The sequence below is a fragment of the Mustelus asterias genome, chromosome 1, assembly GCF_964213995.1.
Source record: "Mustelus asterias chromosome 1, sMusAst1.hap1.1, whole genome shotgun sequence".
Classification (NCBI taxonomy): Eukaryota; Metazoa; Chordata; class Chondrichthyes; order Carcharhiniformes; family Triakidae; genus Mustelus; species Mustelus asterias.
In genome coordinates this window covers 185107696-185135523 of record NC_135801.1, presented here as the reverse complement: position 1 = coordinate 185135523, position 27828 = coordinate 185107696, and the positions used below count along the sequence as shown (strand labels likewise).

General features: G+C 44.0%; 1 protein-coding gene across 1 annotated transcript in view; it reads left to right on the top strand.

The window, feature by feature from the left end:
• The window catches only part of atrn (attractin), a 394947-nt gene that overhangs the window by 268215 nt on the left and 98904 nt on the right, over nucleotides 1-27828 (top strand).

The window sequence follows — 27828 nt, the reverse complement described above, 5'->3', positions numbered from 1 at the left end:
AATTATGATATATGGTGCACACGTTGCAGCAAGTGGACTTCATTTAACGTTTCTCCAGGTGATTCCCTTATTGCTGCTTTTCTAAAGTCAACAACGTGCATTTGACTTCATGTGGCTCTGCAACCCTCATGTCTTTGCTCAAGTGTGAGTCAAAATGGTGAATATTGGCATATTTGGCCATAGACACCATAGAACAATAGAAAATTACAGCTCAGAAACAGGCCTTTTGGCCCTTCTTGTCTGTGCCGAACCATTTTTTGCCTAGTCCCACTGACCTGCACTTGGACCATCAGCCCATTGGTCCTCTCTTGTTGTCTGCTACAGTTGCTTCAGTCTTGTGTTGCTCATTTATCCCAGGAATGTCAAAACTAATTGTAATGCAAAAGTTTGACCAACAGTGCAGAATCTGGATTGACTGTGACACCACATTGCCATAGAGTCATAGAGGTTTACAGCATGGAAACAGGCCCTTTGGCCCAATTTGTCCATGCTGCCCAGTTTCTTCCACTAAGCTAGCCCCAACTGCCCACGTTTGGCCCATATCCCTCTATATCCATCTTACCCCTGAAATTGTCTCAATGCTTTTTAAAAGACAAAATTGTATCCGGCTCTGCCATTACCTCCGGCATCACGTTCGAGACACTCAGCACCCTCCGAGTGAAAAAAATTGCCCCTCTGGACTCTTTTGTATCTCTCCCCTCTCAACTTAAACCTACGCCCTCCAGTTTTAGACTCCCCTACCTTTGGGAAAAGATGTTGACTATCTACCTCATCTGTGCCTACATCTTATTGCTAGTACCAAAATAGTCCATTTATTGATGGGTGATCAGTCTTGGGCTATAAATTTGCATGCTAGGGAGTTGCTTCCAAGGAATGAATTATTTTTTCATATTGCAATAATACATTATCTGAGCGTGGCCTTCATAAATCTTAAAGTACCATGGTTTTCAAGCAAGACATGGCAATGAAATATTGCACGTGGTTTAGATTTCTTGCATACCTTTGGTTTTGTTACGGGAGTCTGAAATGCAGGCAACATTTTCACTTTATTGGCGGTTTAGCTCACTGAGCTGTACATAGTTGGATGTGGATTAGATCTTTATGTGTTTTGTTTCGTTGTGAATATAATATTTTCAGGCGTTTTTCTTGTCTGTATTGTTCAGTGTGGATGACTAAAACTCGATGGTATGACATAATGAAATTTTACACAAGAGAAATGCTGGTGAGAAGCTGTAAGGCTGTCCACAAAATAACTTATTTCAAGTTTAGTTCCAAATTTTCATCTTCCAATTTCACAACTTTAAGAAACACCCACTTTGGGAATAAGTCATTTGAAGTGAAAGTCGCAGAGGTCAACTCCAGTGCTGCTGTTTGAGATCCTGTAGCATGGCCATTTTACATCGGCATATTAAGAAACAAATGCGTGCAGAAATTGGAGAATTTTTTTTATCACTTGTGCATAAATATTTAATGCTGAAGAGTGATGATAGCAATATGGTGCTTGGGTTTTCATGAGTTACTGAAGAGAAAGACAGAAATAACATGCCTTTATATCATACATGTGGTGCCCATTTTCATTTAAGAATGGGAGCTATGTTTGTTACTTTCCAGCCCTCTTAGAATTTGTCCAAGTCCAGCGGGCATTGAAAAACATTCACCAAATGTCTCGCAACAGGCTTGTCCAAGCTCCAGCCCACGGGCTCGATGCGGCCCCCTGAAGCATTTGAATCTGACCCACCATGTTGTGGGATTCAGCCACTACAATCTTTTTAGATTTTCCCAGTGACAGGCTGACGGGAAAAAGATATAAAAGTCTGAGGTCACGTACCAACTGACTCCAGAACAGCTTCTTCCCTGCTGCTCTCAGACTTTTGAATGGACTTGCCTTGCATTAAGATGATCTTTCTTTACACCCTATGACACCCTTTACACATGAGCAGCCTGGGAATGGAGGGATACAAACGATTGGTCTAGTTGGACCAAGGAGCGGCACAGGCTTGGAGGGCCGAAGGGCCTGTTTCCTGTGCTGTACTGTTCTTTGTTCTTTGACTGTAACGCGACATTCTGCACTCTCTCGTTTCCTTCTCTATGAAGGGTGTGTTTTGCCTGTTTAGCGTGCAAGAAACAATATTTTTCGCTGTAGGTTAATACATGTGATAATAATAAATCAAATCAAATCAAATTTCTTCATGCCAAGCGGCCATTACTTCAATTTGCTCCAGGCCACAGCGGGGAGGTGAGGGGGGGGTGCCACTGTGTGTGTGTGTGGGGGGGGGGGGGGTCACTGGGCGTGTGTGTGTGTGTGTGTGTGAGGGGGTCACGGTGGGTGCGTGTGTGTGGGGGGTCATGGTGGGCATGCGCATGTGTTTGTGTGGGGGTCACGGTGGGCGTGTGTGGGGGGTCACGGGCGTGCGCGCGTGTGTGCAGAGGTCACAGAGGGTGTGCGCGAGGGTCACGGTGGGTGTGTGCGTGTGTGGGGGGGGCCACGGTGCATGCGTGCGTGTGTGCGGGGGTCACGGTGGGTGCGTGTGTGCGCGAGGGTCATGGTGTGCACATGTGTGCGCGGGGGGTCACAGTATGTGTGTGTGTGTGGGGACGGTCACTGTGTGTGTGTGTGTGTGTACACAGTGTTGGGGGAGGGGGTCACTGTGTGTGGGGGGGGCGGGGGGGGTCACTGTGTGCGGGGGTGGGGTCCACTGTGTGTGCGTACTAGTTGTCAGAGCCAAGAGCATTATCTGCTTCTGAGCTTCAGCACCTTCCCAATATGTTCCCTGCTGAATTTTCATTCTGTTCAATCTATGTTTATTTTAAACTGCTCCCTTTTCTTTTTGCACACTGTTTAAAAAACAAACTTGATAAGTATCTAAGCATTTTTTTCCTATTTTATGTTATGCACTCCCCATGGTTGCTCACTTTCGTCCCAAGTGCGATAGATCAGAGTATTTTTTAAATGCCTAGAAGCCAGGATGAGCAGAGAGATTTTGGAGTGTAAATTGTAGAAATTGCTCAGAGCTGGTGGACTGGCACAAAAAAAGGCTGATGTACTGTTGGACTCGTCATGAAGACTGAATGACAAAAGGGTTAAAGTTATGTCACAGTTTTCCAGAGGTCTGGTGATGCCCCATCTGGAGAATTGCATTCCTTGTAGATCAGAACTCAAAGGATTTAAAATTTAAGAAATTGCATATTTAATCTGATGATGGTATTACTTGCAGTAGCTTGAGAAAAGCTACTGTCATTTTAATATACTGAGTGGGCAGAGGTGAAGGCTTTGCGACAGTTTTATATTAAAGATATTCTTCATGTCTTATTCTAGAGTACTGTTTAGTCACCCTCGTGGTGGTTAAATTATGAGCTTATTGTGCTGCAGTTTCATCCTGTTGGTTTCTGCTGCAGTTTGTGAAGCTCAGTTTAAGGTTCCCCTAAGCCTTAACTGATATTGGAGAAAGGTAGCAAGGAAGACTCCCGCAGCAAAATACAATAAGCCTCAAGGCTAACTCGGCATTTAGTACTGGCTTAGTAAGAAGTCTCACAACACCAGGTTAAAGTCCAGCAGGTTTATTTGGTAGCACAAGCTTTCGGAGCACTGTTCCTTCATCAGGTGAGTGGAGAGTTGGGTTCACAAACAGGGCATATATAGACACAGACTCAATTACAAGATAATGGTTGGAATGCGAGTCTTAACAGGTCATCAAGTCTTTACAGGTACAGACAATGCGAGTGGAGAGAGGGTTAAGCGCAGGTTAAAGAGGTGCGAATTGTCTCCACTCACCTGATGAAGCAGCAGCGCTCCGAAAGCTTGTGCTACCAAATAAACCTGCTGGACTTTAACGTACTGTTGTGAGACTTTTTACTGAATTTTCTTAAAATGTCCATTTTAATATAGGGGAAATTGACGTATCCAGACTGGAGGGCATGGATGATCAATTGCCAACATCCCCAGATTTTAGTTAGGATTGTTAGCTTCAAAATCGCAGAATTCTTACCGCAAAGGAGGCCATTCAGCCCATCGTGTCTGCACTGGCTCTCCAAATTAGCAGTGCCTTCTCTCCATAACCCTGCACATTGTTCATTTTCAAGTAGTGGTCTAGTTCCCTTCAGAATGCCTAAATTGAACATGCCTCCCCCACGTTCTCATGCAGTGCATTCCAGAATTTAACCCCTGCCTCGGTGAGAGAGACTTTTCTCACAATGCTTTTGCTTCTTCAGCAAATTACTTTACTTTAAAACTGTGCCCTCACATTCTTGATCCTTGCGTGAGCGAGAACTGTTTTCTTCCATTCCTACTCTGTCCAAACCCCTCATGATTTTGAATACCTCTATCAAATTGCCTCTCAACCTTCTTTTCTTCAAGGAAAACTTTCTTCAGGACAGTGGTTAGCACTGCTGCTTCACAGCTCCAGGGACCTGGGTTCGATTCCCGGCTTGGGTCACAGTCTGTGTGGAGTTTGCACATTCTCCTCGTGTCTGCGTGGGTTTCCTCCGGGTGCTCCGGTTTCCTCCCACAGTCCAAAGATGTGCGGGCTAGGTTGATTGGCCATGCTAAAAATTGCCCTTAATGTCCTGAGTTGCGTAGGTTAGAGGGATTAGTGGGTAAATATGTAGGGATATGGGGGTAGGGCCTGGGTGGGATTGTGGTCGGTGCAGATTCGATGGGCCGAATGGCCTCTTTCTGTGCTGTAGGGTTTCTATGATTTCTATGAAAACAGTCCTTTTTTTTCAATCTATCTTCATTATGGAAGTTCCATGTCCCTCGAACCATTCTTGTGAATCTTATCTGCACTGTCTCCCAACATCTTCACATCTTTTCTTAAGTGTGGTCCCAGAACTGGACGCAGTACTCCAGCTGAGGCTGAACCGGTCTTTTTTAATACTCAATCATGGGCCGTGGGTGTTGCTAGCTAGTCCAGCATTTATTGCCCATCCCTAATTGCCCTTGTGGTGGTGAACTGCCTTCTTGAACCGCTGCAGTCCATGTGATGCAGGTACACCCACAGTGCTGTTAGAAAGGGAGTTTTAGGACTTTGACCCAGCGGCATTGAAAGACTGGTGATATATTTCCAACTCAGGATGGTACGTGGCTTGGAGGGGAACTTGGAGTTAGTGGTGTTCCCATGCATCTTGCCGCCCTTCTTCTAGGTGGGTTTGGAAGGTTCGGACTTGGTGAGTTGCTGCACTTAGTCCAGTTACTCTTCAACAATTTCAACATAAACTCCTTGCTCTTGTACTCTATGCCCCGATTAATAAAACTGAGGATCCTGTGAGCTTTCTTAACCACTCCCCCAACCTGTTCCACCACCTATGCACAAATACACCCAGTTCTCTCCGCTCCGAGCACCCTTTAGAATTTCACCCTATTTCGTACTGTCTCTCCATGTTCTTCCAACCAAAGTGAGTCTCACAGGCCAGTTAGATTAACATCTGTCATCAGGAAAATGCTAGAAGCTGTTATTAAAGATATTATCACAGGTCATTCAGATAAATTCAAGGTAATCAGATAGAGTCAGCATGGTCTTGTGAAAGGGAAATTATGTTTTGCCAATTTATTTGAGCCCTTTGAAGAATTAACAGGTATGGTAGATAAAGGGGAACTGGTGTATGAACTGTACTTAAATTTTCTGAAGGAATTTGATAATGTGTCTCATCAAAGGTTATTGCAGAAAGTAAAAGCTCATGGTTGGCATGGATGGCTAGCAAATAGGAAACATTGATGAACCTGTATCTGGGGTCACCACTGCAGATGTCAGAGCAACTTTCTCGAAGGTCAACCCATGGAAAGCGACTGGCCCAGATGGGGTACCTGGACGAGCACTCAGATCCTGAGGGGGAATTCACAGACATCTTCAACCTCTCTTTACAACAATCTGAGGTCCCTATCTGTTTCAAGAAGACGACCATCATCCCAGTACCTAAAAGAAAACCAAGCAGCGTGCCTTAATGACTATCGGCCGGTGGCTCTGACATCCACCATGGCACAAATCAATTCCAGCCTTTCGGACTATCTGGACCCACTACAGTTTGCCTACTGCCGCAACAGGTCCACAGTAGACGCCATCTCCCTGGTCCTGCACTCAACCCTGGAACACCTAGATAACAAGGACACCCATATCAGACTCCTATTTATTGACTACAGCTCAGCCTTCAACACCATTATTCCCACGAACGCCGTGGCCTGGGCCTCCGCACCTCCCTCTGCGACATGATCCTGAACTTCCTAACTCACAGACCACAATAAGTAAGGATAGACAATAACACCTCCTCCATGACCATTCTCAACACTGGTTCCCCATAAGGCTGTGTTCTCAGCCCCCTACTATACTCCTTATACGCCTATGACTGTGGGGCCAAATTCCCCTCCTATTCGATTTTCAAGTGTGCTGACGACACCACCGTAGTGGGCCGGATCTCAAACAATGATGAGACAGAGTACAGGAATGAGATAGAGAATCTGGTGAACTGGTGCGGCAACAATAATCTCTCCCCCAATGTCAGTAAAACGAAGGAGATTGTCATCTACTTCAGGAAGCATAAAAGAGACATGCCCCTGTCTACATCAACGGGGACAAAGTAGAAAGGGTCGAGGGCTTCAAGTTTCTAGGTGCCCAGATCACCAACAACCTGTCCTGGTCCCCCCATGCCAACACTATAGTTAAGAAAGCCCACCAACGCCTCAACATTCTCAGAAGACTAAGGAAATTTGACATGTCAGCTATGACTCCCACCAACTTTTACAGATGCACCATAGAAAGCATTCTTTCTGGTTGTATCACAGCTTGGTATGGCTACTGCTCTGCCCAACACCGCAAGGAACTACAAAAGGTTGTGAATATAACCCAATCTATCACGCAAACCAGCCTCCCATCCATTGACTCAGTCTACAGGTCCCGCTGCCTCGGCAAAGCAGCCAGCATAATTAAGGACCCACGCACCCTGGACATTCTCTCTTCCACTTTCTTCCGTCGGGAAAAGATATAAAAATCTGAGGTCACGTACCAACCGACTCAAGAACAGCTTCTTCCCTGCTGCTGTCAGACTTTTGAATGGACTTACCTTGCATTAAGTTGGTCTTTCTCTACACCCTAGCTATGACTGTAGCACTACATTCTGCACTCTTTCGTTTCCTTCTCTATGAATGGTATGCTTTGTCTGTATAGCGTGCAAGAAACAACACTTTTCTCTGTATGTTAATACATGTGACAATAATAGATCAAATCAAATAGATCATTGCTTGGTTGGCAGTCAGTGACGAGTGATGTGTCATAGGGACAATGCTGGATCTGCAACACTTTACAGTTTATGTCACTGATTTGGATGAAGGGACCGATGGTATACTTGTTAAATTTACTGATGATACAAAGATAGATAGGAAAGTTGTGAAGAGGGTAGAAGTATGCTAAGTGGGCAAACATCTGGAAAATGTGAGGTTGTCCATTTTGGCAAGACAAATAAGAAAGAGGTATATTGTTTAAATGGTGAGAGATTGCAGAGCTCTCAGATTGCAGAGGTGTCATAGTAAAGGGTCACTATGTAGGTGCAGCGAATAATTAGCAAAGCAAAAAGAATGTTATTGTTCATTGCAAAGGAATTAAATACAAGAGTATGGATGTTATACTGAAGTTATGATGTGGAGATACCGGCATTGGACTGGGATAAGCACAGTAAGAAGTCTCAGAATACCAGGTTAAAGTCCAAAGGTTTATTTGGTAGCACAAGCCTTCGGAGTCTCTCCTCCTTCACCTGAGGTACCAAATAAACCTGTTGGACTTTAATCTGGTGTTGTGAGACTACTTACTAAAGTTATACAGGGCATAGGTGAAGCCACATCTGTTAAAGTTTAAAGTTTTTATTTATTAGTCAGAAGTAGGGCTTGCATTAACACTGAAATGAAGTTACTGTGAAAATCCCCCAGTCGCCACACTCCGGCACCTGTTCGGGTACACAGAGAGAATTTAGCATGGCCAATCCACCTAACGCGCACATCTTTGGACTGTGGGAGGAAACCGGGGCATCCGGAGGAAACCCACGCAGACACGGGGAGAACGTGCAGACTCCACACAGACAGTGACCCAAGCCGGGAATCGAACCCGGGTCCCTGGCACTGTGAGGCATCAGTGCTAACCATTGTGCCACCATGCTGCCCTAGGAGTATCTGGAGTAGTGTGTGCAGTGTTGGTCTCCTTGTTTAAGGCAAGATATAAATGCATTGGAAGCAGTTCAGAGAAGGTTTATTATATTAATAGCTGGAATGGGTGGGTTGTCTTATGAAGAAAGGCTAGACAAGCTAGGCTTGTATTCACTGGAGTTTAGAAGAGTAAGAGGCGACTGGATTGAAATATATAAGATCCTGAAGGAACTTGAAAGGATGGATGTGGAAAAGATTCTACCTCTTGTGGTAGAATCTAGAACTCGGGGTCATTGTTTCAAAGTGAAGGGTTGCTCTTTTAGGATAGAATTGAGGAGATATATTTTCTGAGGGCCCTGTGAGACTTTAGAATTCTCTTCCTCAAAAGTTGGTTGAGGCAGAGTCCTTGAATATGAATGAAAGGTTATTCACTTTGGAAACAAAAACAAGGAGGCAGATTACGACCTCAATGACTGTAAATTGGGAGAGGGGAGTGTGCAGTGGGACCTGGGTGTCCTTGTGCACCAGTCGCTGAAGGTAAGCATGCAGGTGCAGCAGGCGGTAAGGAAGGCAAATGGTATGTTTGCCTTCATTGAGAGGTTTCGAGTACAGGAGCAGGAATGTTGTTGTTACAGTTATCCAGGGCCTTGGTGAGACCACACCTAGAGTATTGTGTGCAGTTTTGGTCACCTTTTCTGAGGAAGGATGTTCTTGCTCTCGAGGAAGTGCAGCGAAGGTTTGCCAGGCTGATTCCGGGGATGGCGGGACTGATGTATGAGGATAGATTGACTAGGTTAGGACTGTTTTTGCTGGAGTTCAGACGAATGAGGGAGGATCTCATAGAGACTTATAAAATTCTAACAGGACTGGACAGGGGAGATGCAGGGAGGATATTCCCGATGGTGGGGGGAGTCCAGAACCAGGGGTCACAGTCTGAGGATTCAGGGTAGACCATTTAGAAAGGAGGCAAGGAGACATTTCTTCACCCAAAGAGTGGTGAGCCTGTGGAATTCATTACCACTGGAAGTAGTTGATGCCAAAACATTGAATGTATTCAAGAGACGGCTGGATATAGCACTTGGGGCGAATGGGATCAAAGTTTGTGGGGAAAAAGCAGGGTTAGGCTATTGAGTTGGATTATCAGCCAAGATTGCAATGAATGGGTGGCACAGGCTTGAAGGGCCAAATGGTTTCCTCCTGCTGCTATCTTCTATGTTTTTATGTAATGTCTTCAAGACAGAGGTGACTAGGTTCTTTATAAGCAAGGGGGTGAATGTTTGCTTGGGGGAAGTTGAGTTTAAAATGAGATCAGCCATGATCATATTGAGCAGTGGAACAAGCTCGAGGGGCCGAGTGGCCTACTCCAGCTCCTAATGTATGTTCACATTTCTTCGAATTGAACTTCATCTACCATTTGTCTGCCCGTTCCATCAACTTGCCTCTGTCCTTATGAAGTTCTACACGATCCTCCGACAGTGCACAATGCTTCCAAGTTATATATCAATTGCAAATTTTGAAATTTTCCCATGTACACCATGGTTTAGTTCATTAATATACATCCGGAAAAGCAAGAGTCCTAACACTGACCTCTGGGGTACTCTACCATAAATCTTCCTCCAGTCTGAAAAACATCTGTTGGCCATTACTCGCGGTTTCCTGTTACTCAGCCAATTTCATTTCCATGTTACCACTTTCCCTTATATTCCATCAACATAGCTTTGCTCACAAGTTTGTTGTACGGTACTATATCAGATGCCTTTAGGAAAACCAAATATGCAGCTTCAATAGCATTGCCCTTATCTACCCTCACTATCACCACCTCCTTAAAAAAAAAAGCTCCAGCAAGTTAGTTAAACACAATTTTCCCTTAAGAAGTCCACGCTGGCTTTCCTTAATTGTCTTGCAATTGTACAGATGACGACTAATTTTGTCCCTAATTATCTTTTCCAGAATTATCTTTTCTACACCACCAACGTTAAACTAAAGTTAAAATACTTCTTCATTTTCTGAATTACCTGGGTGACTTACAAAAATGTCATAAAAGCAAATCACTGCGGATGCTGGAATCTGAAACAAAAACAAAATACTGCAAAATCTCAACAGTTCTGACAGCATCTGTAGAGAGCGAATAGAGTTAACATTTCAAGTCTGGATGCCTCTTCATAGAGTCATTCAGCACAGTAACAGACCCTTCGGCCCACCATGCCTATGCTGACCATCAACTACTAATCACATTTATCAGTGCTTGAACTATTGCCTACTGCGCCTTGGCAATTTAAAGTGCTCGTCCAGATGCTTCTTAAATGTTGCAAGAGCAAACTGCCTCCACCACCCTCTCAGCCAGCGGGTTCCATATTTTCACCACCCTCTGGGTTTAAAAAAATTTCCTCTGATCCCCTCTAAACCACTTATTTCTCACCTTAAACCTACGCCCTCTGTTTTCCTTAACCTTTTCTGCCATTGATATTTCGTGGTTCCTCTTTGCCCTCCTAATTTCTTTTTAAAGCACCCGCCTACACTCGCTATACTCCTGAAGGGCCGAACAAGAATGCAATGCTCCCTCCTCTCTCACGTCTCCCCCATCATGCCTGAAACTTCTATACCCTGGAATGTTGAGTTGCTAGTCCTGCCCTTCTTTCAACTATATCTCAGTCAAAGTTAAATATCTATGTCATGATATAATATACTGCTGATAAACTCTTTTTAGTTTTAGAATAATCAGAATTAGGTGGCACAAATGATGACTGACTGAAGTGAGTTTTGGTTAATTTGGGAGAGCGAAACATTACATTTCCTAAATGTTGGGAAATTTGAGTTTGTTTATCTGAACATGCCTCCCTTGTTGTTCTCCGAGCTTCAAATATTCTGTCCTATCTACCGCTTGTTCTTCCTTCCGTACTTACTCTGCATCCCACTCTTTCTCCTACAACTTGACTTTTAAAACCAACGGTGGTTTTCACCCAATCCTGCTTTGCCCCCATCCTTCTTTTGGTACGAGTGTTCTGCGGCATAGACCTTTTACTTGTCATTTTTTAATTTTAAAAATGATATAAACTGTCCGATTTCTGAATGACTAACGTCAGGACCTAGACAAGCAGACTTTATCCCCGAGAATTTTGACATTTTTTGATGCTCAGTCTTTACCAAAATGAGAATAAACTTGATTCCATTTGCAGCATTTTATTTGACTTTAAACCAAGAGTGTTAAACTCTTTCTGTAGGTGTAGGTGGGAGTCTTGATCTGTCATTCTTGTATTCGGTGTAGGTGTTTCTACATGCTGTATGAGATTTTATTTACTGCTGCATGTTGTATCTGGAAATCACTATTTTTTTTCTCATTCCCTCTCGAGCTTAAAGAGTATCCCATTTCTTGGCAACAAGATTTTGATCGGGCATTCAGTGTACGGCCTGAATAGAGCATTATAAAGTTTGATTATCACCCCTCCTGATTTGTATCCTACTATTTTGGCTATGTAGTTTGTTAGTTTATTGGCTTTCGTTCATTGATACTCTGCATCAGTTGATCACTTTTGGTACCATGTTTACAAACATTTTTAGATTTAGATTTCTGTTAGTTTCAACTTGCGCTGTTTCAACACCATTTATGCTCGCGTCTAGTTCCCTGTTTGTATATAGCACGTTACACTTACCTGCCATAAATATACTGCACCATTGACCTGTTCACTTGCATAACTTGTCCAACTCGCTTCATAATTTCTGAATTGTCCCTCATTCCATTGTCCCTCCTAGTTTGGTGTCAACTGCAAATTTGACTTCTTTGAATTGAGTTTCTGAATCAAGGTGGTTTTTATATACATTTGAAGATGTTCTCATTACTGAGACCTGAGGGATCCCATGTATTACTCCTCTCGCCACCACTCCCGCTATGTTCACTGTTTATTTCCAATACTCTATCTAAGTTTCAACCAGTTCCTACCAGCTCCCAGCATTTTCCCTGAATTCCCACAGCTTTGAGATTAATAGACTCCCCTTATGAAACTTTATCAAGAATCATTTGGAAGTTGAGATGCAGCACACTACATTCGGATTTAAATCTTTAAATTTCATGCATTGGTGCAGACTCGATGGGCTGAAGGGCCTCTTCTGCACAGATTCTGAGAAATCTACCCAAGTTTGTCAAATTCTGGGAGATTAATCTTTGTTAGCTAAGCCATTCAACTGAAGGGGGGTCTTTACTGCCCTAATATTTATGACTTTTCAGGCCATCTATCTCAGTGACTGATTCATTGCAGTACTAGCTTTACCAATTCACCCACTGCAGAGCATCTGGGAATTTGTCATAATTAGTGACTGCCTCCTGCTGCTCTGGCTGAACGGGAAGAATTACCCACCTGTTGCTTACTTTCCACACGTCCGAAAGTGGCTTGGGCCTCTTTGATCAGTTGTATTCCCTATGCAAGAATGTGCTGCGATAACTAAGCAATAGATGATTGAATGAAGAGCAATAGGTTATCAATCTGAGTGCACCATAGGCATGTGTTTGAAATTTAAGATCAGAAAATGAAACCATTTGCATGCAGTGTGGTTTGGACTTTTCTTTATCTCATTTTCTGGAACTTGAAGATGCTGCTAAAGCTTTTTATCCAAAAATGAAAACTGCCATATATTAATACCATCCTATCTCCGCATCCCACTGTGGCAGCACATTTATCTCTGAGTGTAGGTTCAAGACCCAGGAGTTTGAGCAGAAAACCTCGGCTGCCCTCACAGATGGACCTAAAAAGGTCTTGTGATCCTATTTTGATGAAGAGCAGTGAGTTCTCCCTGGTGTCCTGGGCAACATTTATATTTATCCTTCAACAAATTTCACTAAAACAGATAATCTGGTTACTTCACTGCTGTTTGCTGGCTCTTGCATGGAGCATAGAATAGGAATGCCTGTGTCAGCTTGGGGTAAAAAAAGTTGGTTAGAAAACGATAAACAGTGAGTCTTGGGAAATAGTTGTCATTCATACTGGGGAATGGTAGACACTGGTCTCCAAGCATCCATGCTTCTTATGTGCATCAATGACTTGGATATTGAAATGCAGAGAAATATTTCGAAATTTGCTGATAAACTTGGAGGTTTCACAATCAGTGAGGACAATGCCATCGACAGTAACTGGACATAGGTTAGCAGAATAAACATACAACTGGAGCACATGGGCTTGGTTTGCACTGTGTTCACTGGTGCAAGCAGTGGTTCTCCCACCGCTGATGCTTTGGTGTGTGCAGTTCATGTTTGCAGTATCCAGTGCCTTCAGCCGGTTCTTGATATCATGTGGAGTGAATTGAATTGGCTGAAGGCTGACATCTGTGATGTCGGGAGCCTCTGCTGAGCTGGATCGTCCACTCCACGCTTCTAGTTGGACCTTTTGTCCTGATGAGCTGGGCTCCCCCATCATTGATGGGGGCAATGTTTGTGGGGCCTCCTCCTCCAGTGAGTTGTTTAATTGTCCACAACCGTTCACAGTTGGATGTGGCTGAGCTGCAGAGCTTAGATCTGATCTGTTCGTTGTTGAGTCACTAAGCTCCATAGTTTGCTGTTTATGCTGTTTGGCACGCAAGTAGTCCTGTGCTGTAGCTTCACCAGGTTGACATTCCTTTTTAGTTATGCCTGGTGCAGCTCCTGGTACACCCACCTGCACACTTCATTGAACCCGGGTTGATCCCCTGGCTTGTTGGTAATGGTAGAGTGGGGGAATATGCCGGCACGGTAGCACAGTGGTTAGCACTGCTGCTTCACAGCTCCAGGGACCTGGGTTCGATTCCCGGCTCCGGTCACTGTCTGTGTGGAGTTTGCACATTCTCCTCGTGTCTGCGTGGGTTTCCTCCGGGTGCTCCGGTTTTCTCCCACAGTCCAAAGACGTGCGGGTTAGGTTGATTGGCCAAGCTAAAATTGCCCTTAGTGTCCTGGGATGCGTAGGTTAGAGGGATTAGAGGGTAAATATGTAGGGATATGGGGGTAGGGCCTGGGTGGGATCGTGGTCGGTGCAGACTCGATGGGCCGAATGGCCTCTTTCTGTGCTGTAGGGATTCTAAGAATTGTGAGGTTGCAGATTGCAGTTGAGTCCAATTCTGCTGATGCTGATGGCTCACAGCGCCTCATGAATGCCCAGTTTTGAGTTTGTACTATTCAAATCTATCATATTTAACATGATGGCCATTGTTACTGACATTGTCTTGGACAGATGCCTCTGCAGCAGGCAGGTTGGTGAGGATGAAGTCAAGTCTGTTTTGATTCCCTCACCACCTGCTGCAGACACAGTCTGGCAGATATGTCCCTTGGACTCTGTCAGTCTAGATTGTGTGTACAAGTCTCTGGAGTGTGACGACAGTGGTCAAGAAGAAGGTCCAGCAACAGCAACTCAGGCAATTCGGAAATGGGCATAATTTTTTTTTAAGAACCAGTCTTGCTGACCTTGCATGCTGTGAATAATTATTTTCAGTAAATAGTATGCTGCAGTTTAAAGTCTCTTGGCTCATTTTGCGGCTTCAGGTTGGAAGAAATGGATTTCACTCATCTTTTACTCCATATCGTGATGGGAGATTTTAATTTCCCAAACATAGATTGGAATATCCCTAGGGCTAGGGGTTTGGATGGAGAGGAGTTTGTTAGGTGTGTCCAGGAGAGTTTCCTGACACAGTATGTGGATAAGCCTACTAGAGGAGAGGCTGTACTTGATCTGGTGCTGGCTAATGAACCTGGACAGGTGGAGGATCTCTCGGTGGGTGAGCATCTTGGGGATAGCGATCATAATTCTATCTCCTTCACGATAGCACTGGAAAGAGATAGGATCAGGCAGGCTAGGAAAGTGTTTCTCTGGAGTAAAGGGAAATACAGTGTCATCAGGGAGGAAATTAGACGGGTAAATTGGAAGGAGGCATTCTTGGGGAAAAGTACCAAAGGAAAGTGGAGGATTTTCAAGGAATGTTTGTCTGGAGCTCTGCATGACAACGTTCCGATGAGACAGGGGGGTGTTGGTAGGGTACGGGAACCGTGGTGCACGAAGGTTGTGATGAACCTGGTGAATAAGAAAAGAGAGGTGTACAGAAGGTTCAGAGAGCTAGGAGTTGTTAAGGATTTAGAGGAGTATATGGGATGTAGGAAGGAGCTTAAGAAGGAAATTAGGAGAGCGAGAAGGGGTCATGAGAAGGCCTTGGCGGGTAAGATTAAGGAGAATCCCAAGGCTTTCTACAAATATGTCAAGAGTAAAAGGATGAGATGTGAAGGCATAGGACCCTTAAAAGGTGAAGGGGGAAAAGTTTGTGCGGAACCGTTAGAAATGGCGGAGCTGCTTAATGAATACTTTACCTCGGTATTCACGGTGGAAAGGGATCTGGGTGGTTGTACTGCTGGTTTGCGGTGGACAGAAAGGATCGAGCATGTGGACATAAAGAAAGAGGATGTGTTGGAACTATTGAATGGCATCAAGGTTGGTAAGTCGCCGGGACCGGATGGGATGTACCCCAGGTTACTGTGGGAGGCGAGGGAGGAGATTGCGGAGCCTTTGGCGATGATCTTTGCATCGTCGATGGAGACGGGAGAGGTTCCGGAGGATTGGAGGATTGCAGATGTTGTCCCTATATTCAAGAAAGGGAACAGGGACAGCCCGGGAAATTACCGACCGGTGAGTCTAACCTCAGTGGTTGGTAAGTTGATGGAGAGGATCCTGAGAGACAGGATTTCTGATCATCTAGAGAAGTTTAGTATGATCAAAAGTAGTCAGCACGGCTTTGTCAAGGGCAGGTCGTGCCTTACGAGCCTGGTTGAGTTCTTTGAAAATGTGACCAAACACATTGACGAAGGAAGAGCGGTGGATGTGGTCTATATGGACTTCAGCAAGGCGTTCGATAAGGTCCCCCATGCAAGACTTCTTGAGAAAGTGAGAGGGCATGGGATCCAAGGGGCTGTTGCCTTGTGGATCCAGAACTGGCTTGCCTGCAGAAGGCAGAGAGTGGCTGTGGAGGGGTCTTTCTCTGCATGGAGGTCAGTGACCAGTGGAGTGCCCCAGGGATCTGTTCTGGGACCCTTGCTGTTTGTCATTTTCATAAATGACCTGGATGAGGAAGTGGAGGGATGGGTTGGTAAGTTTGCTGACGACACCAAGGTAGGTGGTGTTGTGGATAGTTTGGAGGGATGTCAGAAGTTGCAGCGAGACATAGATAGAATGCAAGACTGGGCGGAGAAGTGGCAGATGGACTTCAACCCGGATAAGTGTGTGGTGATCCATTTTGGCAGATCCAATGGGATGAAGCAGCAGTATAATATGAAGGGTACCATTCTTAGCAGTGTAGAGGATCAGAAGGACCTTGGGGTCCGGGTCCATAGGACTCTTAAATCGGCCTCGCAGGTGGAGGATGCGGTCAAGAAGGCGTACGGCGTACTGGCCTTCATTAATCGAGGGATTGAGTTTAGGAGTCGGGAGATAATGCTGCAGCTTTATAGGACCCTGGTTAGACCCCACTTGGAGTACTGCGCGCAGTTCTGGTCACCTCATTACAGGAAAGATGTTGAAGCCATTGAAAGGGTGCAGAGGAGATTTACAAGGATGTTGCCTGGATTGGGGGGCATGCCTTATGAGGATAGGTTGAGGGAGCTTGGTCTCTTCTCCCTGGAGAGACGAAGGATGAGAGGTGACCTGATAGAGGTTTACAAGATGTTGAGAGGTCTGGATAGGGTAGACTCTCAGAGGCTATTTCCAAGGGCTGAAATGGTTGCTACGAGAGGACACAGGTTTAAGGTGCTGGGGGGTAGGTACAGAGGAGATGTCAGGGGTAAGTTTTTCACTCAGAGGGTGGTGGGTGAGTGGAATCGGCTGACGTCGGTGGTGGTGGAGGCAAACTCGTTGGGGTCTTTTAAGAGACTTCTGGATGAGTACATGGGATTTAATGGGATTGAGGGCTATAGATAGGCCTAGAGGTGGGGATGTGATCGGCGCAACTTGTGGGCCGAAGGGCCTGTTTGTGCTGTGGCTTTCTATGTTCTATATTCTTTCCATATTCATCTTTATTTGGTTTCCCTAAGTTTTGCACTTGTCACAGCTGTCGTACTTCATTTGCCTTCATCGGCACTGTTCAGTTGCTCTCAGGAGACGCAAGAAAGCAGACTGATGGACAGATATTCTCTGAGGATTTAGTTTTTATTTGATCCGTGTGCGGGGCTGTCTGGCCTCTGTTCAGTTCACTCCTCAAATTACACCTTGTAGCTGACTTGAGCGGCCCATTGGAATGGAGATTAAAGCACCAACAACAACTTTTATCTATGTTGTGATTTTAGCGAACCAGAACATTGCAAAGCACTTTATAGAAGAGTTAACAAACAAAATTTGTCACATTGTAGCACCTATGCTTAATGTCACTATATCCAGTCAGCTGTTTCCCAGCAAAATGAAGTTATGGCTGAAACTCAAAATTGTAATCTGTGAGATCTTTGTGTTTTCCTCTCTTTCTCTTTCTCTGCTTTTTCTTAGCCTTGTCTTATCATAGTCTTTGAGTTACAATGAAACAAAGGGTCACTTGCCATGTGGATTCCATGCATCTCCCTGTTGAGCAACCAGTCAGTCCCATTCCCCTGCTCGATTTCTGTAGCCTTGCAAGTTTATTTCTCTCAAGTGCCCATCCAATTTCCTTCTGAAATAATTGATTTTTTTTCTGCTTCCTCGTGCCTTCCCAGACAGCCAACTCCAGATCAATGCCACTCACTGCGTTAAGAGGTTCTTCCTCACAACCCCTCCTGTATCTTTTGATTACCGTATATAAACCTCTCTCAGTCTTGTACATCACTATCAAATCTCCCAATTTTCTTTGCTCCAAAGTGAACAACTCCAGCTTCTCACACCTAATCTTGTAGCTAAAATATCTCATCTCTGGAACCACTCTAGCAGAACTCTTCTACACCTTCTAAGAAGTGGAAACCAGACCTGGATGCCATACTCCTATTTCGAGGTGGTCCAAAATTTTCACACGATGCCGTTATTTCAATTTTTTTTCTCATTCAAAGGGCCAATGGGCACATTTCAGAAAGTTGAGGTTTGACAAATTAAACATAAATTTCAAAAACCAAGTTTTGAAAAATCAATGTCAAAAGCAAAATGTTGACAATTTTGAAAAAAGGGGTAATTAATAAAAATGGCCAAGCAGCAGAGCTAACCAATAAAACCGGTTTTGCTTAAGAAACAGAGTTAGATAGACAGACAAGGCTCCAAGTCCAGGTCACCAGGAAACTATTGGGGACCAGGGAAGCATGAAGGGATTGGGTTTAACTAACGCCAGCATCGGTGGGAAATTATTGGAAAAAAATTCCGAGGGGCAGAATTAATCTCCATTTTGAGAGGCAAGGATTAATCAAGGATTCTCAGCACGGCTTTGTCAGGGAAAGATCATGTCTAACAAATATGATTGAATTTTTTGAAGAGGTGATTTAGGTGTGTAGATGAGGGCAGTTCAGTTCATGTAGTTTATATGGACTTCAGTAAGGGTTTTGGCAAGGTCCCGCATGGGACACTGATCAAGAAGGTAAGAGTCCATGGAATCCAGGGCAATTCGGCAAATTGGATCCAAAGTTGGCTTAGAAGCAGAGGGTGATGGTTAAAGGTTGTTTTTGTGACTGGAAGCGTGTGTCCAGTGACGTACCGCAGGGATTGGTGCTGAATCCCTTGCTGTTTGTAGTGTACATTAATGATCTAGATGTGAATGTGGGGGGTATGATCAGTAAGTTCGTAAATGACAGGAAAATTAGTGGTGTGGTAATTAGCGAGGAGGAAAGCTTTAGACTACAGGTTGGTATAGAGGGGCTGGTCAGATGGGCAGAGTAGTGGCAAATGGAATTTAACCCTGAAAAGTGACAGTTGATGCATTTTGAGAGGGCTAACAAAGTAGGGGAATACACAATGAACGGTAGGGTGCTAGGAAGCACAGAGGACCAGAGGGACCTTGAGGTGTATGTCCAAAGATCCTTGAAGGCAGCTGCACAGATAGAGAAGGTGGTTAAAAAGGCTCACGGGATACTTAACTTCATTAGTCAAGGCAAGGAAATAGGTTGCCTTTCAACCTGGGTTTTCCTCCTCTTTCAGCCTGCGTTGTAGCAGATGAGCAAATGGAACAGGAATATGCAATTGAAAGCAACAGGGAATTCTATTGTAGAAGGGTTTGGAGCTAATTACTCTCCCAATATGTCCTGCTGCTTGCAAAGATCTATGTACATGAACAAGAAGGTCCCTCTCTCCCTGTACAGCGTGTCATTAAGGATATATTGCCTCTCCCTATCCCTTGCGTGAAACTATATCACCTCACACTTTGTGTTAAATCCCATATGCCACTTGTCTGCCCATGCTAGCCTCTTGTCTTTCTCTCTCTTTAATGGACATTCCAAGTACATAAGTGGTGCTGTATGTTTCCTTTCTCCTTTGGGTTGTATAATGTTTCAGTACTTAAAATTTTTCAGATGTTAAATCCAGCCAGCAATCGTAATTTTGATTTTTAAATCAGGTTCAGAAAGCTGCTACAGATGTCTTGTGTGTGTTAACTAACTTAGGTACACTGAATTTGTCCAAGTTGATCTCATAGGAACATGTGCACCACCCAGCCTTGGTGTCTGGAAACTAATCAATCACAAGATTGGAAAAAAAACTGCTCAACTTCCGATCTCTTACCTTATGTTCATTAACTCTTGCAAAGCCTGTTTTCTTCATACTAAGTGTACTGAATCTTAGGTTTTTCTCAAAAAACTGTTTTGAGGGGATTATTTTTACGTTGCTAATTTGACTCATGTGATAACTAAAAAAGGAAATTAGTAGTGGAATATTTGAAACAAAATACATATATAATTGAATTATAGACAATGGTTCATTCTTGAAGTTCTTATGAACTTAAGGAAATTGTAGCAGATAAGCAAATGGAACAGGGATATGCAATTGGAAACAACAGGGAATTCAAATATCAGATATTCTTTTTTATCCATTCGTGGGACACAAACGTCGCTGGCTGGCCATTTATTGCCCATCCCTAGTTGCCTTTGTTCAGAGGGCAGTTGAGAGTCAACCACATTGCTGTGGTTCTGGAATCACATGTAGACCAGACCAGGTAAGGACAGCAGATTTCCTTCCCCAAAGGACATTAGTGAACCAGATGGGTTTTCTGACAATTGACAATGGTTTCGTGGCCACCAGTAGATTTCTAATTCCATATTTTTTTTGTTGGGTTCAAATTCCATCATCTGCCGTGGTGGGATTCGAATCCGGGTGCCCAGAGCATTAGCTGAGTTACTGAATTAACAGTCTAGTGATAATTTGTCCCTTGAATATGGGAGTATGACTGTTTATTGCAAAATTGAAGTTGGGCAGAAATAAAAGCCACAGTAAACTGATCCTTTGTGTCAAAATGTCCCACTCCATAAGACCATAAGACCATAAGACATAGGAGCGGAAGTAAGGCCATTCGGCCCATCGAGTCCACTCCACCATTCAATCATGGTTGATTTCAACTCCATTTACCCGCTCTCTCCCCATAGCCCTTAATTCCTCGAGAAATCAAGAATATATGTCCCACTCACCTGATATTTGTCCCACAAATAAATATTAAAATGTAGCATTCATGCTCATGTAGTTTATACTGTTAGACAAGGATGTATGTTATCCATTGTGTCTTGTAGTATTTTACAAAGTCCCAAATGGCTATGTTCCAAGTTTACTTGGTTGCTTCTGAGTCCTAAAGCCCAGCCAGTACCCATTGCTGCTCTGATTTTGAACTTGTGCCCCTCCCCCATCCCAGCAACTACCCATCAGAGGGCCACAATCTGATGTTCTCTTGGCCACAATCTGATGTTCTCTTGCTCTGCCTTGTTACTTCTCTTTCTGCCTTTTGAAAGGCTTTTCATACCTCGATTGCCTCGTCTCCCTCCCCTGACACTTGTTCTCCACAAGTAAACCTCTTGGTCAGATTAATTTCTAGATTTAAAAAAAAGATAGAAGCAAAAAAAAGACCACAGGAGACAACAAACAGGGATTGGAATCGATTTAGGAATGGTTGACAGGAAGGTAATGTATCCTTCAGGAATTTCTTTGTTACGGTCTTTTGGAATGTAATATTTTCTTCAGATGATTCAAAACTTTGGTGTCCTGAGAGAACATGTTGCGCTTTCTTTGTTCATTTGTCATGAGTGTCCCCCACGTATCCGTGATATGTTTGTTTTTACCCTGTGGAGATTCATATACTTAAAGCTGATTTTGAAATAGTCAAGCAAAACAATGTCTCAACTTACTTCGCCAAGTGGTATAGAACACCTGCAGAGCAGAAAAAGGCCGTCCGGGCCATCGAGCCTGAACCAACTCCGAAAGAGCATCCCACTGAGAGGAAACCCACACAGACACGGGGAGAACGTGAAAACTCCACGTTGTCATCCGAAGCCGGAATCAAACTCTGATCCCTGGCCTTGAGAGGCAGCAGTGCCACCGTGCTGTATAGTTTGAAATTAATGGCTATGTGTGTATTGCATCTTGGGTGCAATTATTTGAGCCACTTGCTTCATTCTCCTTTGTTTTTAGTTGAACAGTTAACTGCTGTTGCCAAGTCATGTTTGTAATCTTCTGAAGGACTATGCAGAGTTTATGTATTGCAATACGCTGTCCTTGCTGTACATACTGCTGCGATTTCTGTTGAAGTGGTGCTAAATTTAGATTTTAAAAAAAAGCTTGTGACTGTAAATCTCATTGGAATATTGATTAAATTGCAAACACATCTGTGTTTTACTTCGACTCATTTGAGGAGCGATTTTTAAAAGAACACTTGGATTTTCCTGTTGGTGCTTTACACATCTGAACAACAGTAAAGCTAATTCAGTCTTGGAAGTATGTCAGTTCTATTTCAGAACATAAATAGTCTTCTTCCTCTTGGCCTAAGCGAGAGAGAGAACAGAGTATAATGCCACTAGATTTTTAGTTTATAGAATTTAGCTATGTACAATTTAGCTCTACTTCTGACTGTTTGCAGTGGTGAAATGTTGTTGTTTGACAGGTAGGCTCTGGGGACTGTACCTGGAGGTTTCGCAGATGTGCTGTATTCTTTAGCAGCTGAGCTTTGCGGGGCCCGTATGTTGCAGCTGTGAAAAAAAGATTACGGTGGGGGTTGGGGCAAAAGCGTCCAGCATTAGCTTCAGTGTTTGGGCAGGTGGAGAACCTAGGTGGGCAAATTGGAAGATTGATAATTGGAAGTACTGAATACATGTTGCAATCACCTGCATTAACAAAATGGTCTCAAACCTCCACTTGGTTCTGGTAGATTTGGCTTGAAATCTGTATTGTCCTGCCCTATTTAAAATTTAGACTTAAAAGTTCAGTCCACTCAACACGAGGATGTATATGAAATATGTATATGAAAAGAGTTTATTTGGCCCAATCATAGAATCCTACAGTGCAGAAGTAAGCCCTTTGGCCCATTGAGTCTGCACCGACCACAATCCCACCCAGGCCCTATCCCCATAACCCCATACATTTACCCTAACTAGTCCCCCTGACACCAAGGGGCAATTTAGCATGGCCAATCCACCTAATCCCCACGTCTTTCGGACTGTGGGAGGAAACCAGAGCACCCAGAGGAAGCCCACGCAGACACGAAGAGAATGTGCAAACTCTGCACAGATATTGAACCAAGCCGGGATTCGAGCTCAGGTTCCTGGCGCTATGAGGCAGCAGTGCTAGCCACTGTGCCACCTTGCCGCCCCCAAATTGGTCTGAATTCGGAGAAATTAATTTATAACTGCAAAACAGGGCAAGGTCTTGACATGTACTTTGGTCTTGTCGCACCCGTGTCCCTTGGCTGTGACCTTAGTACTCAAAGAAAAGAGTGATTTCACTTCCTTTTTCAGGAGATCTGGATATTGGCGAAGCTTCATATTTTTTGACAGCTGGATGTTGACACTGAGAAAATTGAGTAAATTTAAAGCAAAGTTAAAAAGTTATGGTAAAACATGGAACTGTGAAAACACCTACGCATACATGGCGCACTTAGTCAAAAGTAATGTTTTTTCTTTATAAGTGAAGCATGGTTGAAAACAGAGGCAGTTAACTGACTCGTTTGACATACTACAATGTCAAGGAAAAATTTGTTGCATTGGTTTTCATGTTAACATTGCAGGTTTAGAGAAGCTGTATAAAGCAGTTGATGCCAAACTTGTATTCAGGCTTGAAATTAGCTTTTAGTGAAATGGAGCAAGCCTTCCTCGAGGAAATCTTACTGAGCTTGGAGATGTTAGATCAGACTTGCCTTCAGATTTAAGCTGCATTTATACTGTAACGGCAATGTCATTGTGACACAGCATTGCAGTTGTATTGTGAATGCTGTTCTGAAGTAGCTCAGGGAGCAATGTAGTAATTTTAGAACTAGCGGACTGCCCAGATTCTGACTAAACCACATCCAGCACTATTGGGTCTTGTTCTCCTCTGCTGCGTTTTACTACTGTGCCAGAATTATCCTCAAAAGGGGGTTGGAGTTTAAGAGCCGTGGGGTTATGCTGCAACTGTACAGGACCTTGGTGAGACCACATTTGGAATATTGTGTGCAGTTCTGGTCACCTCACTATGAGAAGGATGTGGAAGTGCTGGAAAGAGTGCAGAGGAGATTTACCAGGATGCTGCCTGGTTTGGAGGGTAGGTCTTATGAGGAAAGGTTGAGGGGGCTAGGGCTGTTCTCTCTGGAGCGGAGGAGGTTGAGGGGGGACTTAATAGAGGTTTATAAAATGATGAAGGGGATAGATAGAGTGAACGTTCAAAGACTATTTCCTCGGGTGGATGGAGCTATTATAAGGGGGCATAACTATAGGGTTCATGGTGGGAGATATAGGAAGGATGTCCGAGGTCGGTTCTTTACTCAGAAAGTGGTTGGGGTGTGGAATGGACTGCCTGCAGTGCTAGTGGAGTCAGACACTTTAGGAACATTTAAGCGGTTATTGGATAGGCATATGGAGCACACCAGGATGATAGGGAGTGGGATAGCTTGATCTTGGTTTCAGATAAAGCTCGGCACAACATCGTGGGCCGAAGGGCCTGTTCTGTGCTGTACTGTTCTATGTTCTATAAAAGCAAAGTTAATCCGGTCCATTCTTTTTTCCACCTCCAAACTTTTCTGTGAATGTCTATCCTGATCCTAACATCTTGAACTCCAACAAGTTGGAGGAGCTCATGGATGACTTTGTCACTATGAATTCGAGCATCTGTTCAGCTGCCCTGAGCCCTGAACCTGCTTCATTTTCTAATTGCTGCATCTGAATTGTTAGCACACTGACCTTGAGTCAGAAAGCGATTGGTTCAAATCCCACTCCAGAACGTAAGAACAAACATCAAGGCTAATGACACACCAGTGCAATACTAAGGAGTACTACAATTTTGGAAGTGCCATCTTTTGGATCAGTGATTAAACTGAGACCCTGTTTGTACTCCAGGAGATGTAAAATATCCCATGGCACTATTCCGAGGGAGAGCAGAAGAGCTGGTCAGTTACAGTGCAAGTTTATGCCTTCAATACTACCTTTAAATTGATATTGGAGCTGCTGTTAGCATACGGACTTGAATGCTTTCAAGAAGGAGATAGATATATTTCTAATAAAGAAAAGCGATGAGGGGATATGGGGAACAGGTGGGGAGGTGGATTTGAGACCGGGGAGAGATCAGCCATGATCTGATTGAATGGCGGAGCAGGCTCGAAGGACTGAATTTATGCTCCTAATTCCTATGTTCCTATGTACTGACTTCAGCCAATGAACCTTTGTCTATCAGACATCAAATAGCAAGGCCCAGGCTACATAGGCCTTCCAATTAAAGACAGGATTATTGCTCTTCTTCACTGCAAGGAGCGATAGATTGTTGATTCTGTTATTCACAATCAGTACACGTCCTTTTCAAATGGCAATGTGGGCATACTTTGAGGAATCCTCGCAAAAACAGATGGTGCCTACCATTTAAATGGTTCAGTCTTTTATGCGACAATTGGTTTTCAGGCTGGAGGATGGTAGACCTTGGTGTTACCCAAGGGTCAGCACCAGGACCTGTGTTTTTTAGAAATGTATAAATGACTTGGATGTTGGAATACAGAACAAAATTTGTTGATGTTGCCAAACGTGGAGATGTGGCAAATTGAGGCAGGTTGGTTAAGAAGGTTAAGGCTCATGGGATACAAGGAGAAGTGGCTAGATGGGTGGAGAACTGGCTTGGCCATAGGAGACAGAGGGTAGTGGTCGAAGGGTCTTTTTCCGGCTGGAGGTCTGTGACCAGTGGTGTTCCGCAGGGCTCTGTACTGGGACCTCTGCTATTTGTGATATATATAAATGATTTGGAAGAAGGTGTAACTGGTGTAATCAGCAAGTTTGCGGATGACACGAAGATGGCTGGAATTGCGGATAGCGAAGAGCATTGTCGGGCAATACAGCAGGATATAGATAGGCTGGAAAATTGGGCGGAGAGGTGGGAGATGGAGTTTAATCCGGATAAATGCGAAGTGATGCATTTTGGAAGAAATAATGTAGGGAGGAGTTATACAATAAATGGCAGAGTCATCAGGAGTATAGAAACACAGAGGGACCTAGGTGTGCAAGTCCACAAATCCTTGAAGGTGGCAACACAGGTGGAGAAGGTGGTGAAGAAGGCATATGGTATGCTTGCCTTTATAGGACGGGGTATAGAGTATAAAAGCTGGAGTCTGATGATGCAGCTGTATAGAACGCTGGTTAGGCCACATTTGGAGTACTGCGTCCAGTTCTGGTTGCCGCACTACCAGAAGGACGTGGAGGCATTGGAGAGAGTGCAGAGAAGGTTTACCAGGATGTTGCCTGGTATGGAGGGTCTTAGCTATGAGGAGAGATTGGGTAGACTGGGGTTGTTCTCCTTGGAAAGACGGAGAATGAGGGGAGATCTAATAGAGGTATACAAGATTATGAAGGGTATAGATAGGGTGAACAGTGGGAAGCTTTTTCCCAGGTCGGAGGTGACGATCACGAGGGGTCACGGGCTCAAGCTGAGAGGGGCGAAGTATAACTCAGACATCAGAGGGACGTTTTTTACACAGAGGGTGGTGGGGGCCTGGAATGCGCTGCCAAGTAGGGTGGTGGAGGCAGGCACGCTGACATCGTTTAAGACTTACCTGGATAGTCACATGAGCAGCCTGGGAATGGAGGGATACAAACGATTGGTCTAGTTGGACCAAGGAGCGGCACAGGCTTGGAGGGCCGAAGGGCCTGTTTCCTGTGCTGTACTGTTCTTTGTTCTTGATACCAATTGACAACAACAGGACATAGTTAGGCTTGCAGAAAGGACAGGCAAGTGGTCTATGGGAGAATACAGAGAAATATGAGTTGATGCATTTTAGCAGAAGTGATGGAGAGACAACACAGTGTAGACTAAAGCATTTGCAAGGACAGAAGGACCTGGAGATTCATGGACAAAGGCCTTTGAAGGTGGCAGGGACATATTGAGAGAGTAGTTAGCTTAGCACATGGGACCTTGGGCTTCATAAATCGAGTGAGAGTTTTAACAACACCAAGTTAAAACTCTCTCTGTGTTTACCCCAGTCCAACGCTGGCATCTCCACTTCATAAATCGAGGCATTGAGTAGAAAAGCAGGGAAGTAATACTAAACCTTTTATAAAGCTCTGGATAGAAAATTGCATCCAATTCTGGTCACCACACTTGAAGGTTGTGAGGGTCCTTTGAGAGAATGTGGAGGAGATTTATTGAATTTCCAGGGATGAGGGAATTTAGCTACGTTGTTAAGTTGGAAAAGATTGGGTTGTTCTCCTGGGAGCAAAGGAAATTGAGGGAGATTTGATAGAGGAGTGCAGGATTATGACAGGTTTAGATAAGGTAGACAAAGATAAGATATTTCCATTAGCTGATAACGCATGGATTAGGGACATAGATTTAAGACTTTGGACAAGAGCTGCAGGGGAAATGTGAGGAAGGAATTTTGATGCATTGAGTGGTAATGATCTGGAACTTGCTGCCAGGAAGGTAATGGAAGTGGAGATAATTCATTGAATAGGAACATTGAATAAACAAGGACAGGCTTTTGACAAAATTTGTATTTATATTACTGGTCTGTTTCACACAAGAGGAGTAAGCAGTTTTGATTGTTATAGTCTTTAGTGAAAAAAATAACAAGAAATCCTATATCTCAAGTTGCAGTAAAGCTACTCATTTGACAGCTATGTTTTGCAGGTCTCTGTTAACATCAAAAAGGAAGAAGTCTTACAACACCAGGTTAAATTCCAACAGGTTTATTTGAACTTTAACCTGGTGTTGTTAGACTTCTTACTGTGTTTACCCCAGTCCAACGCCGTCATCTCCACATCATGAACATCAAAAAGTGACATGGGAGGGAGAGGGATACTAACATGGGAGGAGTATGGAATGTCTTGGGATGGAGGAGATAGTTTGGGAAGGGAAGGTGGGATGGAAGGGAGAATGAAATTGGTTAAATATACTAATTTGAATAATGTTTTGAAGGTCTTTGATAGTTTTCTTGTAAAATGAATTATCTCCACTTCCATTACCTTCCTGGCAGCAAGTTCCAGATCATTACCACTCAATGCATCAAAATTCCTTCCTCACATTTCCCCTGCAGCTCTTGTCCAAAGTCTTAAATCTATGTCCCTAATCCATGCGTTATCAGCTAATGGAAATATCTTATCTTTGTCTACCTTATCTAAACCTGTCATAATC